General features: G+C 39.5%; 1 long non-coding RNA gene across 1 annotated transcript; it reads right to left on the reverse strand.

The window, feature by feature from the left end:
* Positions 1-851: 851 nt before the first annotated feature.
* LOC143419650 (uncharacterized) lies at positions 852-10,238 on the reverse strand. Its single transcript, XR_013099662.1, has 3 exons — positions 10,029-10,238; positions 1,071-1,228; positions 852-990 (listed from the first exon to the last, which is right to left on the reverse strand). It is a non-coding gene; the product is annotated as an uncharacterized LOC143419650 (long non-coding RNA).
* Positions 10,239-15,858: the final 5,620 nt, after the last annotated feature.

The raw sequence follows: 15,858 nt of genomic DNA on the forward strand, positions 1-15,858 counted from the left end.
ACCTTATTAAGACCTGCTCTCCAGAGGCTTAGTTCTCAACTCCTGAGTGAGTTTTATCTGAGAATCCCTTCAAGCATGACCACAGTAATGAACCTATTAGCCATGAAATTGACTTTTCTGATAAATAGGGAACAGATGAGAGTTTAGAGGACCAATTCCGCATTACAACCCTTTTGTTTGCAATTCGTAATTACATTTTGGCTTTAGTCTCTTTTTTTTTTAGACAAATTGATTTGCATTTGTGCACATGAGTTTTTTGCCATCCCTTTTTGCTTTAGGCATTTCCTGTTTAGTTGCCACTGCATGTCATGGTCCTGCGTTTTGGAGGCACTGTTTTGATTTTTATATCCTTGGTTTCATTTTTGTCATTTGCATTTACCCCTTTGTGTGTTTCACTTTAATCTAGCTTCTCCTGTGTGGTTTTTTTTCTTACATTGTGTTGTCAAGTCTTCGTCTCTGTTTCAGGTGTTCCCATTTTATTTTGACAGTCGTTGCATTTAGTTTTACTTCCCTTGTCTTGTTGTCCTTGATTAGTTTCAGCTTACGTTACTGTTCCCTGTGTTATCTTGTGTATGTTTTGTCTGAGTCTCCTCTTGTCGCACCATCCACATTGCTATTTCCCTTGCTCTGCTTTCTCTGAGCTTCCTATTCTGGATGTTTGAATTATTTGTTATCTTTTGGATTTTGGACATGTTAAATATTATAAAATAGCATTTTTGAAGTAACAAGGTAAGCCTGTTAGCCTAAAACCCAGTGTCATGGTTGTGAAAGTAGGACCCAAATGCAGGACTTCCTGTGCAGAGAACAGTGCATTTATTTAGAGTGAATAAAATGACAACAAGCACAAAGATCCTCTGTGAGTGTTTCTCTTTTTGTGCGCTCGCTCCCTGCTTCCATGCTGTGACTTCTCCAGTGTTCGTGGTGAACTTCTTTTCCCTTCGGTGTCTTAGTACAAAGTGCTCCCTTTCCTCCGCTTGTTTCCGCAACACTCTGGAAAATAAACACAAGCTGCCGTTAACGCACGTAATCCACTCCACTAGAACACTATCACACACTAGCTGGGGACTGACTGTTTTCTCACAACGATCCAACGTCGACTGAAGCTCAGCTCCGCTCTTAAGTAGCTCTTCAGATGAGGCTGATCAGCAACAGGTGAGTGTCATTAACTTTCAGGTGTGTCTGGCTTAAGGGCAGGAAACTCTGCGGGCCCGACGTCTCCGGAAAACCGCTGTACACACACACACCAACTCACACAAGTGGAAACGACAGGTCACCCAGCGGGCACTACGGACCATGACAGAGGGTATCTCAGCATAGTTTATAATGTGTTCTTAGAAAAAACTGAGGAAATTGGACAAGTGGAGGACAAAAGAAAAAGTGTCAGGCCTAAAATCAGGTTCGCAGGTTTTATGGAGTAATGAATCCAAATGTAAAATTCTTAGGTTGAAACTGATGTATGGAGGAAGTTTGGTGAAAAGCACAACACTAAGTTTCTGCAGCCATGTATGAAACACGGCAGCGGCTCAGCCATGCTTTGCAGCAGGATTTCAGCAACTTTGGGGATCTTGTCAAAACTGATGTAATTATTAACACAGAAAAGATGTGGAAAGCAGCTTTGCAATAGCTGGATAGAAAAACACACAGTGGTTTGACCTCACCAGAGCCTGGATCGAAAATTACTGAAACAGTGTGGGTTCACAGAGACACATGACAGAGAATGGCGCAAAAAGCATCCAACATCTAAAGAAGAGCTTTGAATGACCTTCAAAAAGCCTGGAGAACTATTCCTGAAGACAAGAAAGCTGCCTAAGAGAATTCAGGCTGTGTTGAATATTAAAGGTGGTCATATCCGATACTGACTTTCAAGCTCTTTAATTGTGCAGTTTCTGTTCCTGCTTTAATAGCATGTAAGGAATGCATAACTACATTTGGTACAAGGACGTTACACGTGGAGGTTGTTGGTACTGGCACTGCTTGACTGAATTAGAACGTATCCACTGGGAATAACTCCAATAAAGAGACAACTGTTTAATCTTTTCCTCCAGTTAATTTGAGCAAGACATCATTTTAACGAGAGTAATGTTTCTCAGAGCCACATATTTATTAGTTGTAGTTCCACAGATGTTATTCCTGTCACAGATACCAAAATAACATTTGAAGTTAAACATAACATATAGTGAAGTAGTAGTAGTACACATTCAGCAGCAAAGAGAGCTTCCTGAGGTATGTTGCCCTTCAGTTCTGTTTTCCTTTTGCCTCCTCCTCATTTCTCCACGCTCCATCTTACATTTGATTTAACCCATCAAATAAACACAGCTGACCATCAAAATGAAATGATTTATGACCACCCTTACAATTGTCCATGGGGTAATCTGTAGTGCTATTTGGCTATTGAGTTTCCAGGCAATCAGCCACACACATAAACAAATTTGCCAGTGCAGATGAATATATCACTGATAAGCTCAAGCAAAATGCATCCCAAATAAAACTGGCAATTCCAAGTGGCTCATTGTCATATGCTCTCCAATTATCACAGACTTTTCTGGGATTTTGGTGACAGTCATGTACAGACAGTCTGCCTTTGTCCTCGGGGGGAAGAGGAACTGAATAAATAAAATCTGAAGAAAGCAAAAAATATTTCCTTAAATGGAGTTTATGCAAAATAAATATTATACCTTCATCTTGGCATGGCAGTTTCCTACCCCGGGGTTTTTAAGCATGATGCTGTTCAGGGTTCCATCAGCCTTCATATTTTTTCTTAATACCAGTACTTAGACTGCTAAATTTATTATAATATGTTGTCATATTATTGTTTATAAAAGTGAGACTTTGTGCTTTTTATTTTGGGTATCATTTTTATAAATTAAAGACCGAGTAATGTAGTGTAACAGGCTGCCTGAAGGAGAGATTTGAACGAGTGCTGATCAACAGGGCTAAGAGTCTGACATGTATCAACTCATAAACAGGTGTCAGTCAACATGAGATAAAGTCTGAAAGGTTTTGGATAAAAATACAAATACTAATAACATGACATTCAATCTAGTATTATGTCAAAATCAGCTTGACAAACACAGCTGTCTGTAGATTCTTAGAGTGCCTCTCATACTTGCAGTATTTTGACCACATTCTTGTCATCACTGTGGAGAAGCAGTCAGGGTTTTTTTTTTTTCTGAAGCAGGTGTTTTGGGGATTTCATTGGAAAGGAGCAGAATACCAATGAACTTAAACTGTTGCTAGTGTGAAAAGACCATCAGACCATCTCAATATATCCCATTGTGGTGAGTGTCAGACCCTTGTTGATTGATTGTAGTTCTGCTTTGCACCCCTCTGCTCAGAGCTCAACTTTGCAATGACAGAAAGGACACACAGATGAATAATGCATGCCTTTATCAACCCATCTTGCAGGCGCAATGCAAGGAGAGAAAGCGATGGATAGATAGTGGGACAGATGGACATGGAAAGTGAAAGAAAGACATGAAATTATGAGTCACGCCATCTCGCATAAAGTGTCAAACATGACATGGGAAATAAATAATTAAAACCACTATCTTTCATTTAGATAGCTTCACTAATTTCAGATAACTCTTTTCAGTAATTTAATATATGGCTTTGAGATGGCTTGTTCGCTCAATACATAGTCTAATTAAAGGTCAGTTTCTTTGAGGTCTCACTGTTGCTCTCTAAATTTACTAATTATAGGCCTGAACTATGCCATTTGCTCTGCTAGACAGAAGACTAAATTACTCAGCACCTGCCACAAAGCAATATTACTTATTAGAACAAACTCATCAGTGACTTGAAATATACGGTAATCCAGATGGAGGACAGATGCTTTACTCTGCACAAGAACATTTACCCATATACTGACTAGAAAACCAAAAATACACACTGGAGCACAAGCCTGTTTCCTTCTGCTGCACATTAATAGACAATAGGAAGATTCAGAGATATTGATATCATTATCATTTCCTTGTGTAAAACTTAGGTTGACTACATTCCTTTATTTCACCGGTGTTATTTGTTTAAAGTATGGAAAAACTCAACAAAGGCATCATATTCGGGTTTTTTTTAAATATGGATAAATAGAAAATCTCCCTCTCACTCCCTGGGGGTTGGTATGTGTGTCATCAACTCTGGACAGTGAGCTCTGATGTTGCTCTTTCAGGTTAAAGGTTACAGCTCCCAATGCTCCTATTATCACTGGGACAGCTTAGGACTTTGCCTTTCACATCTGGTCCAGTTGTTCCCTCAGCCACTGATGTTGGTAATGGTGCTGTCTGCTAGGATTGCCACATCTATCACAACTGCAGCTTTTCCACTACTATGGTTGGTTGGCCAGCAGCTGTTTGTCTGTGTGGGATTCGACGTCCCACAGGACTTTACCCTGTTGTTGTCAACCCCCTTTGGTGGCATCTCCCATTAGGAGTTGGGGACTTCTATGTGGCATACACACACACACACACACACACACATGTCCATCTGTCCTACTATCTATCCATCGCCTTCTCTCCTAGCATTGTGCTATATATCGATCAGGACTGTCCGGCCTTCAGTTAGCCATTCCGGGTGTCTCTCATCAATTAGCAGCTGGTTCATTTGTGCTGCCAAATGCTCATGGAGAGTAGTCAGCTTCTTCAGCCAGTTGGCATCAATCATGTCAGGGCCTGGCGTTGTCCAACTTTCATACTGGAGACTCTTTGTTGACGTTTGATGTCTGTCACTGTGATAGTCACTGGATCTTGTTCAGTGAGGTTGCTGTGATCTACTCTTAGATCCATTAGCCACTGAGCATTGCTGTTATAGGTTTCATCCTTCTCCCAGAAGCTCTTGTAGTATTGCTACGTCTCCAAGGCCTCAGGTATGGGCAGCTGGTTGTACTGCCCAGGCACGCCTTTGTTCATCGCATAGTCTCCTTGTTCATGGAGGATACCACTCCTTGTGGCTGTTCAGCTTGTAGCCAAGATTCTCCGTGATCACTGCAAAGAAGAATCACAAAAACTGGCCAAGCTTGTAACATCATACTCAAAAAGACATGAGGTTGTAATTGTTGCCAAAGGTGCTTGAACAAAGTATTGAGCAAAGACTGTGAATACTTATGTGCATGTTATAGTTTTGTTTTTTATTTTTTATAAAGTAAGAATTTCAACCAAGCTTTTTTCACTTTGTCATCATGGGGTTTCTATTGTGTGTAGAATTCTGAGGTGAAAAATGAACTGAATCCATTTTGGAATAAGGCTGTAAAACGACAAAATGTGGAGTGAGGGAAGCACTGTGAATACTTTCATGCACTGAACAAAATAATCACAGGCACCAAAAAGCATTAAACCACTCGATAGCATATAGTGCTTCTAAGTGGGGTATTTTTACATTCACTGGCCTGATGAATTAATCATCATAACACTATCGTCATGCTCATCTTCACCCTCGCAAATGACCATCAACATTATGTAGCAGAAAATGGTATTAAAAAGACTGTATTTTCCTCTCTATTTGTGCTGCCATGTACACATTTAAAGAGCTCTGAGCCCCCCTTTCCGTCCCACCTATTTTACTCTTAAGGTGTCTGGAAGTTCTCTGTCCTTTCCTAGCATGTGAGCTCACATACAGAATGGGGTTTAACAGGGACTGAGAAGAATGAGTGTGTAGTATAGGACCTGATGGAAGTGAGAAAGGGTGACTTGTTGGAGCTGCACATTATGCTAATCTATGAAAAGCCTTGCTCCTGCTCCTCACCTGAAACAAGTACTATCTTTACTGAAGCCAAAAGCTCTTTCAGTCCAAACATTTTACATCTTTCACCAAATAACGTTCCATTGATCTTTTTCATGTCTTTTGTCCAAACAAATGGTTTTATGTGCCACTATGACTACAAATGCATTTTGGAGTTTGAGAGAGTTCCAGTAGTTCTTCATGTCCATCATTTATAAGTCCTAAATGGTTGACAAAAGCATATGATCACCAGTTGTCACATGATACATCTGCAAATGTTGTAATTTTTTAATGACGTATTCTCAGTTCTGAAAGTGAATGTTATCCTTCCGTAGTCCAGGACCTAACCAGTGTTACACAATGATTATCAAAGCTGCCAGCAGATAATTTTAGTTCCATTCTGTTTTTGTTGGCTTTGCTGTATAGTTCATATGGTCCTCCATGAGGATTTGCCTAATTAATACCCCATACTCTGTCGTCAGAAAAACTGCACAATCAAGGGAATCAATGGAGCATTGCCACAGATTCAGGAATCTTTCCACTTTTGTACCGAAGCATCACAGATGCACCGTCACATGAGGGTGTTTAAGAGAAAGGCCTTTTTCAAGATAACATCCAAAAGAATTCTAATTTGAATATGCTGCCTTCAGTTCTTATATAATCTAGCACAGCAAGCACAGTAAAAACTTTTAATGTAGTTCCCTCTCTTTTCATTTTGGACGAAATGTGCAGTTGTGTGTGGGAGCATGCCACGACTGGAGTGGTGAATCTTTATCATGTCCGTACCTGCCAGTCTATTTTATACTCAAAGCTCTTATCTGACCTCCGGCACAGAGCTCGCTCATAAGCTGCACAGAAAACCCTGCAGTCATTGGCTGTTTTGGGTTTTGGTTACTCTGGCAGATATGACAGCATCAATTATTTTCCACAATACAAAAAAAAGGACACATGCATCCAAAGTGTTTACATACTTTAAAAAATTGTCACATGTTGGGTTTTTTTTATATCTATTGTACCTGAGCTTGAAATGCATTTTTAACGTGTTTCATGCCCACGGTGTTTTTCTGTGTATTTGCTTTTTGTGTGTTTTTTCCTGGACTCAGAGACAGACTTTTTTCTTTTTTTGCAAATGGCATAGAGCTCGTGTTGTTCATTTTAAAGCACTTTCCTAACCAGCCAGCCTCGTGCTCCCTTCATTCCCACCATCCTCTGCCACCTGCAAATTCGTACCATTTTCATTTCCATGCTTTTAATGCTGGTCTCAAGCGGTCTGCTTCCACATACCTCTGTGCTAGCATCACTGCTACTAGCAGTGCTTTTAGTACTTGTTATGCTGCTACTATTTATATCATGCTGTTTGGCCATTGTGAAGCCAAAATGTGAAAAATAAAACAAAGTTTGTTTCAATTATTTACTTATTTTTGCAGTGATAAGACCTTTGTACACTTGGTACACTGGCAAACATCTTGATCTCACCTGGAGTGCTTTTTTTTTATCACTGTTTAAGTCACTACATGCTAACCCCTCACTGGCTCCTGTTTTATCCACAGTCAGTCAAACGTATCCATCTCAGGCTATCACACAATACTCCATCACGTCTTTTATTGCCAAGAAGACCTACAGAGCTACATTTAGGTCAACTAAAGCTATGGCTTTTGTTTGGTGTCCTCGCTGTTTAAGTGTTGCATTTCTTTTCAGATAAATCACCCACAAAGCATTCCCACAGCACCACACCACCTCCTCCATGCTTCACAATGGGAATCGCACATGCACATCTATTTCTCAGTATTCACAAATACTTGAACCAAAACCAATCAGACCTAATCACATATTTTCTTTGGTCTAATGCCCATTCTTTGTTTCTTAATGCAAGCACTTCTCTGCTTCTTATCAGTCTCCCCCAGGAATTCAACCATGAAGGTCAGATTGATGCAGGCTTCTGTAAATAGTTGATATTTAGATGTGTGTATAGCAGTGATGTGGGCATCAGTCTGAGGTGCTATTTTGCCATACTGATTTCTGGATTTCTCACTGTTAATAAAATTATCCTCCCCGTCATTTGTAACTGTTTTCTGGAGTTGGTCTGATAAGAGCCACTTTCATCAGAACCTTTGATTGGTTTTAGACTGTACTCAAGGGAACTCCGAGTTATTGAAGTTTTACACATTGACTGAAAATGTCTTAATTGACGTTGTTTCTGCATCTCATTATATGGATGACTGCAAGAGTCAAAGGGTTGTTTGTTTCACACTGACACTTCTGATGTCTCAGACACATTAAAAAGTCGTAAAATTGCATTGCACCACATAACTTTGGACAAGGCCCATTTGTTAATTAAAAACCATTTCAAATTACAGTCCCATGTGTGTGTTTGGAATGTCTCTAATGGCAAGAAGAAAATCAGTGGCCACTTTTGTTTCTTTAGTTCTGTATTACAGAAAACCCCTTAAATAAGAAGGTGTGTCCAGTGCGTTGCAGTACATCTATATCTGCTTTCAGTATAAACTTTTTGTGAGGGTTTTTGGTTTAGTATGGTGAGCTAAACAATTAATTTCCACCTGAAACATTTTGACAGTGCATCAGTTGTGACTAGTGTAGCATGCTAGCAGGTAAAATTTTGAAAGCATGTTAAAAGCACGACAAAAGCATGTTAACTCGCACTGCACATTTTTAACAGTCTTTTTAAAGACAGATTTTGTGACTTCTATGCTCGCACTGTGCAAACCAATCAATGGACAACCATGTGAAGCACTCGCTGGATATAATCACAGAAGCCCAGGTCTTTTCTGTCCTGTGACCAGTGTTGGGTAAGTTACTTTAAAATAGTAACTTAGTTACATTACTAGTTACTTCTCTCAAAAGTAACTCAGTTACTTCAAGTTACTCGTTACTTTCAAAGTAACTAGTTACTAGGGAAAGTAACTTTGGTTTTACTCAGAATTCTCTTGTTAATGTGTTGCTTCCATAACTTTGCCAGTCTTCTAGCTTGCTTACTTGCCACAAGTGCACTGTGCCACCTACCAATAGAAAGGAAAAGATAATGTGCATATTTCCACGAGAGAAATCCCACGCCTGGACCGTCATTGACTGCTGCCATGATTCTAGCCTACGTCACAGCATCATGTGCACCTTTTACATCCAACACAAAAACTGCAGTCGTGGTGCTTTCGATTGTACTCAGAACTCAGAAATTCTGCCTTCTGAATAGGAAGATGTAGGCAACACCAGACTGCAGGTGAGCTGCATACAGGGCTGGACTGGGACAGAAAATTGGCCCGGGCATTTTGACTAGAGACTGGCCCACCATTATAGGAAAAATCTTAAAGCCTTTGAATGAAAACAAACACTGTTGTGACAGTGATGTACACTGTTCTGATGCTATGCATCAATCTATCAATCGTTTGTTGTAAGATTCAGATAATTATTTTTTAAAAGCTAGACATTTTAAATGAGAATAAGAAAGAAAAGTATTTCTTTGTGCCCCCCCTCTCCCTGTTAATGCCCTACCTGGCCCCCTGGCAACACTTTGCTAGATCTGCACCTGCACAGTTACCAGCTGTCAGCTACTTAGAAAAGGATCCTGGTGTTATTTGTCTCTCAGAAACAGTTCATAACTTCCCTTCAACTCATTCATGTCACCTAAAAGGTAAACCTGTTTCTCCATCACAGCTCTGATGATTCAGTAAGGACATCTCCTGGTTTCATCTTCATGTTTCCCTCTCACCAGATAACCAAACCGATATCATGACCAGCAGCTTTACAGCTGTGGCTCCAGCAAACATCAGCTGATACTAGAAATTAATATTAAATAAATTCTAACAACAGCTGATCGAGCTTAAATGTGCTGCTGTTGTTTAGCGCGACATCCGCTGGTTTCCTCTTTCTGGCGCAAAGTGGGCGATAAACAAACAAGAGAGCCGATCAGCTGATCATTGATCAGTTTCATGATTGAAGTAGAAACGGGAGAGGGAGGGGGGAGAATGAGAGAATGAGAGGCAGCTGTGCAGCAAAGACACAGAATAACTCCAGCTTTGTGTCTTTTCCATTGTAGCTGAATTACGGGACAAACTGTTCCTTTTCACCTCAATAAGAAACGCGTAATATTTTCTCTGAATACCAGATGGGACGGTTGGCAACTCTAATAACTTATGAACAAAATAAAGTGCAACTTCATTAACTTCATAGCATCACCCAGCTGTATAGAAACTCCGTCATGCTAGCTAGCACGCAGTACGGAAAAAGTCAGAATAACGAAAATAAACTCCAACTAAACTTGGTTCATATCTGACCCAGAGAGACTGCAGGTCATAACTTCTTACCTGAAGTTCAGTTCACACTTGGACCGGTGGCCGCCTCGGGTCTCTTTTCCTTCTGTGTCCCCTTTCCTTCATCCACCTGCTGCCCTCCACCACTTGCTAATGTTACTGACTCTGTGGAAGCTCCGCGATAGCCACCACACGAAGTAACGAGTAACGACCCTATCTAAATCCCAGTAACGAGTAACGCGTTCCTGATTTTGGCATAATAACTAGTTACCGTGCTCGTTACCACAATAATAACGTAGTTACTGTAACGCGTTACTTAATAACGCGTTAGTCCCAACACTGCCTGTGACATTTCCAATAAAGTCTTTTCAGCCACAACAGCTCGGTTCTCATCACTGACCGAAAAAGAGAAGGGCAATTTTTCTGCGGTTTCATACTTTAATGGTTCATTTCATTCTGAATATACTGCACTTGTCTTAATGGATTTTTTTTATTTATTTTAGACTTGAGAGTAAATGGGTAGGAGTCCTTGCTTATTGTTATTTGTTTTGTTTTTTTAATCTTGTTATTCTTATTCATTTTTATACCAAAACCATCTTTTAACTCACTTCTATAGGAACTCTCTGCTCATTTGTATTCCAGCCTTAAAGAAGAAAAGAAGGGAGGGGTGCGTGGGGAGTGGTTAATGCATAAAAAATTAACCTTTTAGTTTAAATCCAGTTCTTTTTCAGGTTCCTCACAGACAAAAGGGAACGTGGGTGAGTGTGTGAGTGAGTGTCCAAAACATTTGCACAGCCATGGGTGGATGGAAAACATTCAAGCTATGATCAGCTCTTAATCCATCACCACTCTGGTTGCATTTTTGCTCTTTTGCACAGTTTCACAGAAGGTTTAAAAAGTACTTACATATTTAAGAACAGAGAGATAAATGTAAGATGTACTTCTGCATGTATATAAAAATGAAGACGTGTTGGTATTTCAATCGAAAACTGCAGGAGGCATCACAAACCACAATCTTAATGTATGTAGTGCATGTTCATAAATACCATAGGATATACAGACAGCCCACCCACTCACATATGCGGTAGCTGTAAATTGGTGGGAATCCAACGGCAGAGCCAGATTAACTCTCCTTGTAATACAGAACCTCATTATAAGATGAAAAATGAACTCAAAGCTAGAAAACCATACATTGGAATCTACTGTTGAATTCCTGCATTTCTGTTGAGCTTTCGGAGTGTTTTACAGTATTTATCTTTCATAATGCGCCGATAAATTGAACTCAGAGTTTGATTATATCCCCAACCTTTTACAGTTATGACCAGTTTTTAAATGTTACGTGAACCTCTTGGTAAGAATTTCAATTTGTGACTTGAACATTTTTCATTTTGCTAAAACTTTCAAAATATATATGATTATACAGTATATACAAGGCACTGGAAGATTGTGAATGTCTTTTAAATCATTTCTACAGTTTAACCTTTTCTGATTTGAGATTATTTAGACTCATTTTTAGAGTTTATATGTTTTAAGAAAAGAAAACAGTTTGCAAATGCAGGATGTATTTTTCTCTAGTCGCAACATACTTTACCAGCATTATATTGAACTATAAATCCTTCTGTAGAGCCTAGATGTACTGTAAACATGCATTTAGCAGAAAAATAATGAAAATATCAAAAGACAATGACTTTTCATCCAGCAATTGTTGCCAGTTGCAGAGAAATATTTGAATATGACCCAGTTTTAGGAGATTACTTGCGTTTTGCTGACGTCAGTGTCTAAAACGCTGGAGGCCTGAGAGCTTCTGCATGAAAGAAAGACGTCTTAAAATTTTAGGAACCCTATGCAGGAAGGAGGGCTGTGGGAAAACCTTGTTTGAAGTTTCAAACCGGCTCAACCTCAAGAGCATAATAAATTTAGAACTACTAATTTCACTAGACTCTAAGCCTTAGTGTTGCATTTAAAAATCTCTGCGTCTCTGATAGAGAATTGTTAGGTTGCTGTGTTACTTGGAGTCTGCATCCTGCAACTGACTGCTTCATTGCTTACCTGGAGTTTTGTATGAGGTGTGTAAAAACAAAACAATCGGGCCCATCAACATGCTCAAAACCATTTTATACTAATAAAACCTTGTTAACCTTCTAAATAAGCTGTCAGGACCTTTAAGAAACACAGCCAGCTCACTCCGTTATTAAACTGCGCTGTTATTTGTCCTGTTTTGTGCATAATTCTCATTGTCCAGATTTGGCTCAGAGATAACTGCAGATAACAGATTCCAGAAGTGAGTTTTGTGTTTGTAGGAAGATGTGGGTGGGCACCTCTATCAGAGTCCATGTATATAGGAGTGCAAAGCTAAATAAGTAAAGCACTCTCTCAGAAATGCTAATCTGTTTAGTAGGCTCACTGTTAGATTTCCTGTAGCATAGTACACAATTAAAGTGATTGTATTGATTCTACATTTCCACTGCTGATAAAAAAAACTAAGATAAGTCATTACTGCAGTCATGGCATATCCTCTTCTGATTTTAATAATGTGCTTTTTCAGCCTCTATTACATTCTCTCAAAACTGCCTCCTGTCCTTGTGAAGCATGATGCTGCTTGATGGATTTCATGGCGTTTTCTTGGCCTTGTGCATTGAATCCTCCCCCTTCTGCATTCCCCTGTGGCAGCAATTATCCCTCAGTTTGTCAGAGGCTAATGGCTTTCTAACCGAGTCTCCGCAGGTAGTTTACCTGTTTGTGGAGGTTAAACGGAAACAATGCGGGCAGGACAAAGATCTCTCCCCCCCCCCCCTCTTCATCATTTTATGGCAAACAGCAGGAAACAGTGTCCTCAATATATAAGTGTCATCCTTCCTGTCTCTCAGATTGTCACCCAACTGCTCTTCATCCAGTTTGCTGCAGTATCGTGCTGTTCAGCTTTGACTTGTACTTGACTCCTTTAGTCTCCAGTAAACCTCAAAATTCAACCTTACACCAAATGTATGCCTATGTTAACACATTTAAAATTTACAGTACGCTTTCACATCAAAAAGTTAATTGACAGTATGACATTTTTTTTATTTGTTTTACAGGTTTTTTGATAAATTGGAAAATTTCACCTTGCAAAACTATTCCAGTGCACCACCATGCATCCTTCTTCTCATTCCTCCGCACCACATATATCTTTGCACCCTGCATTTTACCTAGCCCCTACTCAGCTTCAATCTTCTTTCCAATATCCCTCTCCTATGGTACATTTTCCATTTTCTATTATCATTCTCACACAGGGCTGTCTCTTTTCTTTAGATCCACAGTTGCCCATCTGTGTGCCTTTTTTCAAAAGCTTTTCTTTTTCTGCCTGGACTGAAGGACACCATCAACATCTCTAATATCACTTGCTGTATTTTTAAAAAATGATTCTTACATTCCTGTTCCCCAATTATTTGCTAGCTATGGGACAAACCTAAAATAAAAGTATCATCTCTCTCACCTTCATCCAAATGAGCACCTCTTCGTATTGATTGAGTACTAAGTGCATTAGTGCCTAAACATGGACTCTCGCTCCCAGCCTGGTAAAGCAATAAAAGGCTATTGATCATCCTGCTCATCTGACATCTGCCTTTTTTGTATGTGTGTGTGTGTTTGTGTGTGAGAGAGAGAGTTTCAGGTCATGCATTGCTGATGGAAGTGTTTGTTACATGTTTTTTTACAGAATTTTTTTTTACAGATTATTTTTTTCTTGCATAGTAGAGACGTGTAGCAATGTAATGGGAAGCTAATCATTTAGCTATGCACAGGTATAAGCCATTATGACAGAAAGAATAGCTTACAGCTGCTGTCCACCTAATTGCACCTGTTGACCTTTCCGAGGCAGTTTGGTGCAAAAACAGGATTGCATTCACAAAAACAGTCCCGTGTAATTATTGTACACTGGGCAAATGAATTTGTCAGAGTAGGTTTGTGGGATTTCGGTATGGATTTTTTTGCTTTGGGCACAACATCTACATACTACTGTCTGAACTAATTGTTAGTGAATGAAATCTCAATCATGCATCCCTCTATTTTCTTCCACTTTTCTGAAGTTGGGTTGCAGTGACAACAGCCTTAAGCAAGGTTTTCTCTCACCATACGGTTCTTGTTAGTGGATCCTGAGGTAATCCCAGTCCAGAAGAGATATAGCTCTACACCAGGTTCTGGGTACACCCCAGGATACCCAGGACCTGGGTATCCCGAAAGAATCTCTGAATGGATCCACCCAGGAGGCATCCTTGAAGATGCCCAACCCATCTCAGCTGGCTGATCCCAGCCACCCTACAGGGGAATTTCATTTCAGTCACTTGTATTCGCAACTTTAATATTTCAGTTATTACCCAGATCTCATGATCATAGTTGAAGCTTGAGACATAGATTGGTGAATCGAAAATTTTGGTTTTTAGCTCAGCTCTCTCATCACCGTGACAGTTCGATTCCTGCATTACTGCCTGTACCACACCAACTGACACTTGAATGCTTCATTCCGGCATGGACGGCATGAAAAAGTAAGGTTAATGTTAATGTGCATCATGGGACTGTAATTGTGATAATAGATACTATTTTGCTAAAAGTGTCAGCAATTACATGGAGGGGAATTTCTGAGTGCGAATAAATCAGACATCACTTACATTAACAATCATTGCCGAGCTATCTCAAAAGTAAATTAGGTACATATTTACCCAGCAGCCAACTATGATGATCACAAGCTTCATAACTATATTTCTATTAGGATATATTTGTCAGAAAGCCCAGTCTGTGTTGTGCTGCATGTAATTTATGAATTTACTTTCATATATAACATATCTATATATTGTAAGTACTGGATTCATTGTCAGTCTTACATAACTGATTATCAAGTTCATATTAAAAAGTGAAAACATTTTTTACTGCAGTCAGCTTACATTCCCATTCCCACTTCATCATTAGCTCATGTGGGAATCATCATTAGGTATGCCAGATAAAAGGAAAAAGTAGAAAAATAAGTCAGTATGTTGTTATAGGATAATCGTTGCTATATGCATGAAAAATTATAGTCTATGTTTGTTGAGGGGGGATGATAATGGAAAACTCCAGACCTCAAACTTAGATTTGGTCCCTCCAAAGCTGACTCCATGCCTTCCCACATGTTCATATTTCATAATAAATGATTTAATATCATGAAAGGTTTCTCTGGGTGTTTTTGTAACCTGTGATGCATCACTCAGTTTCCTTGACCATAGAACAAGGTGTTACCTCTGGGTAGTGAATAAGAAGGCAACGTGCAATCATAGAATTTCGTAACCTGACCGTAAATATCAGTTGCTGTACATTTAATTTAACTTTGATCAATCTTCCCTTCAAGGAAACCCCGTAGCTCACTTTCGCTCGTACAGTAAAGCACAAACTTGTTTAAATAGCAAAGATTCTGTGTTCAACTCAGCTAACATTCATGTGTAGGGTCATCACTGATGACAGTTCCCAGTGTCCAAGTCCAAAGGCTGTGCATCAGGTGAGAAGCAGAATCAGGAGCATTTTATCAACATGTGCAGCTGACACAAGATCAAATGCAAATACTGTGCAATGACATCATGGGTATGCTAATCAGCACTGTTAAGCTGTGTGTCATGGGTTAAACATGCCTGTGACATTTGAGCGCCTCATAGAAAATACAGAGATATGCAATATACAGTTCATTGTCATTCAACCTAAAAATACCACAATCTAAGTTTTGGTCCATCTGCATCAGAAAAAGCTGAACAGCTGTGTTACTATTAAGCAGTGCAACTTCTTAACTTCTGCAAGTTTTCAAATATTTAATCTTCATACAGTTACAGTTGATGTGATCTAAAGTGTGCAATGTTTTGTCATTTTAACCAGAAATGTTTAAGAT

The sequence above is a fragment of the Maylandia zebra genome, linkage group LG7, assembly GCF_041146795.1.
Source record: "Maylandia zebra isolate NMK-2024a linkage group LG7, Mzebra_GT3a, whole genome shotgun sequence".
Taxonomy (NCBI): Eukaryota; Metazoa; Chordata; class Actinopteri; order Cichliformes; family Cichlidae; genus Maylandia; species Maylandia zebra.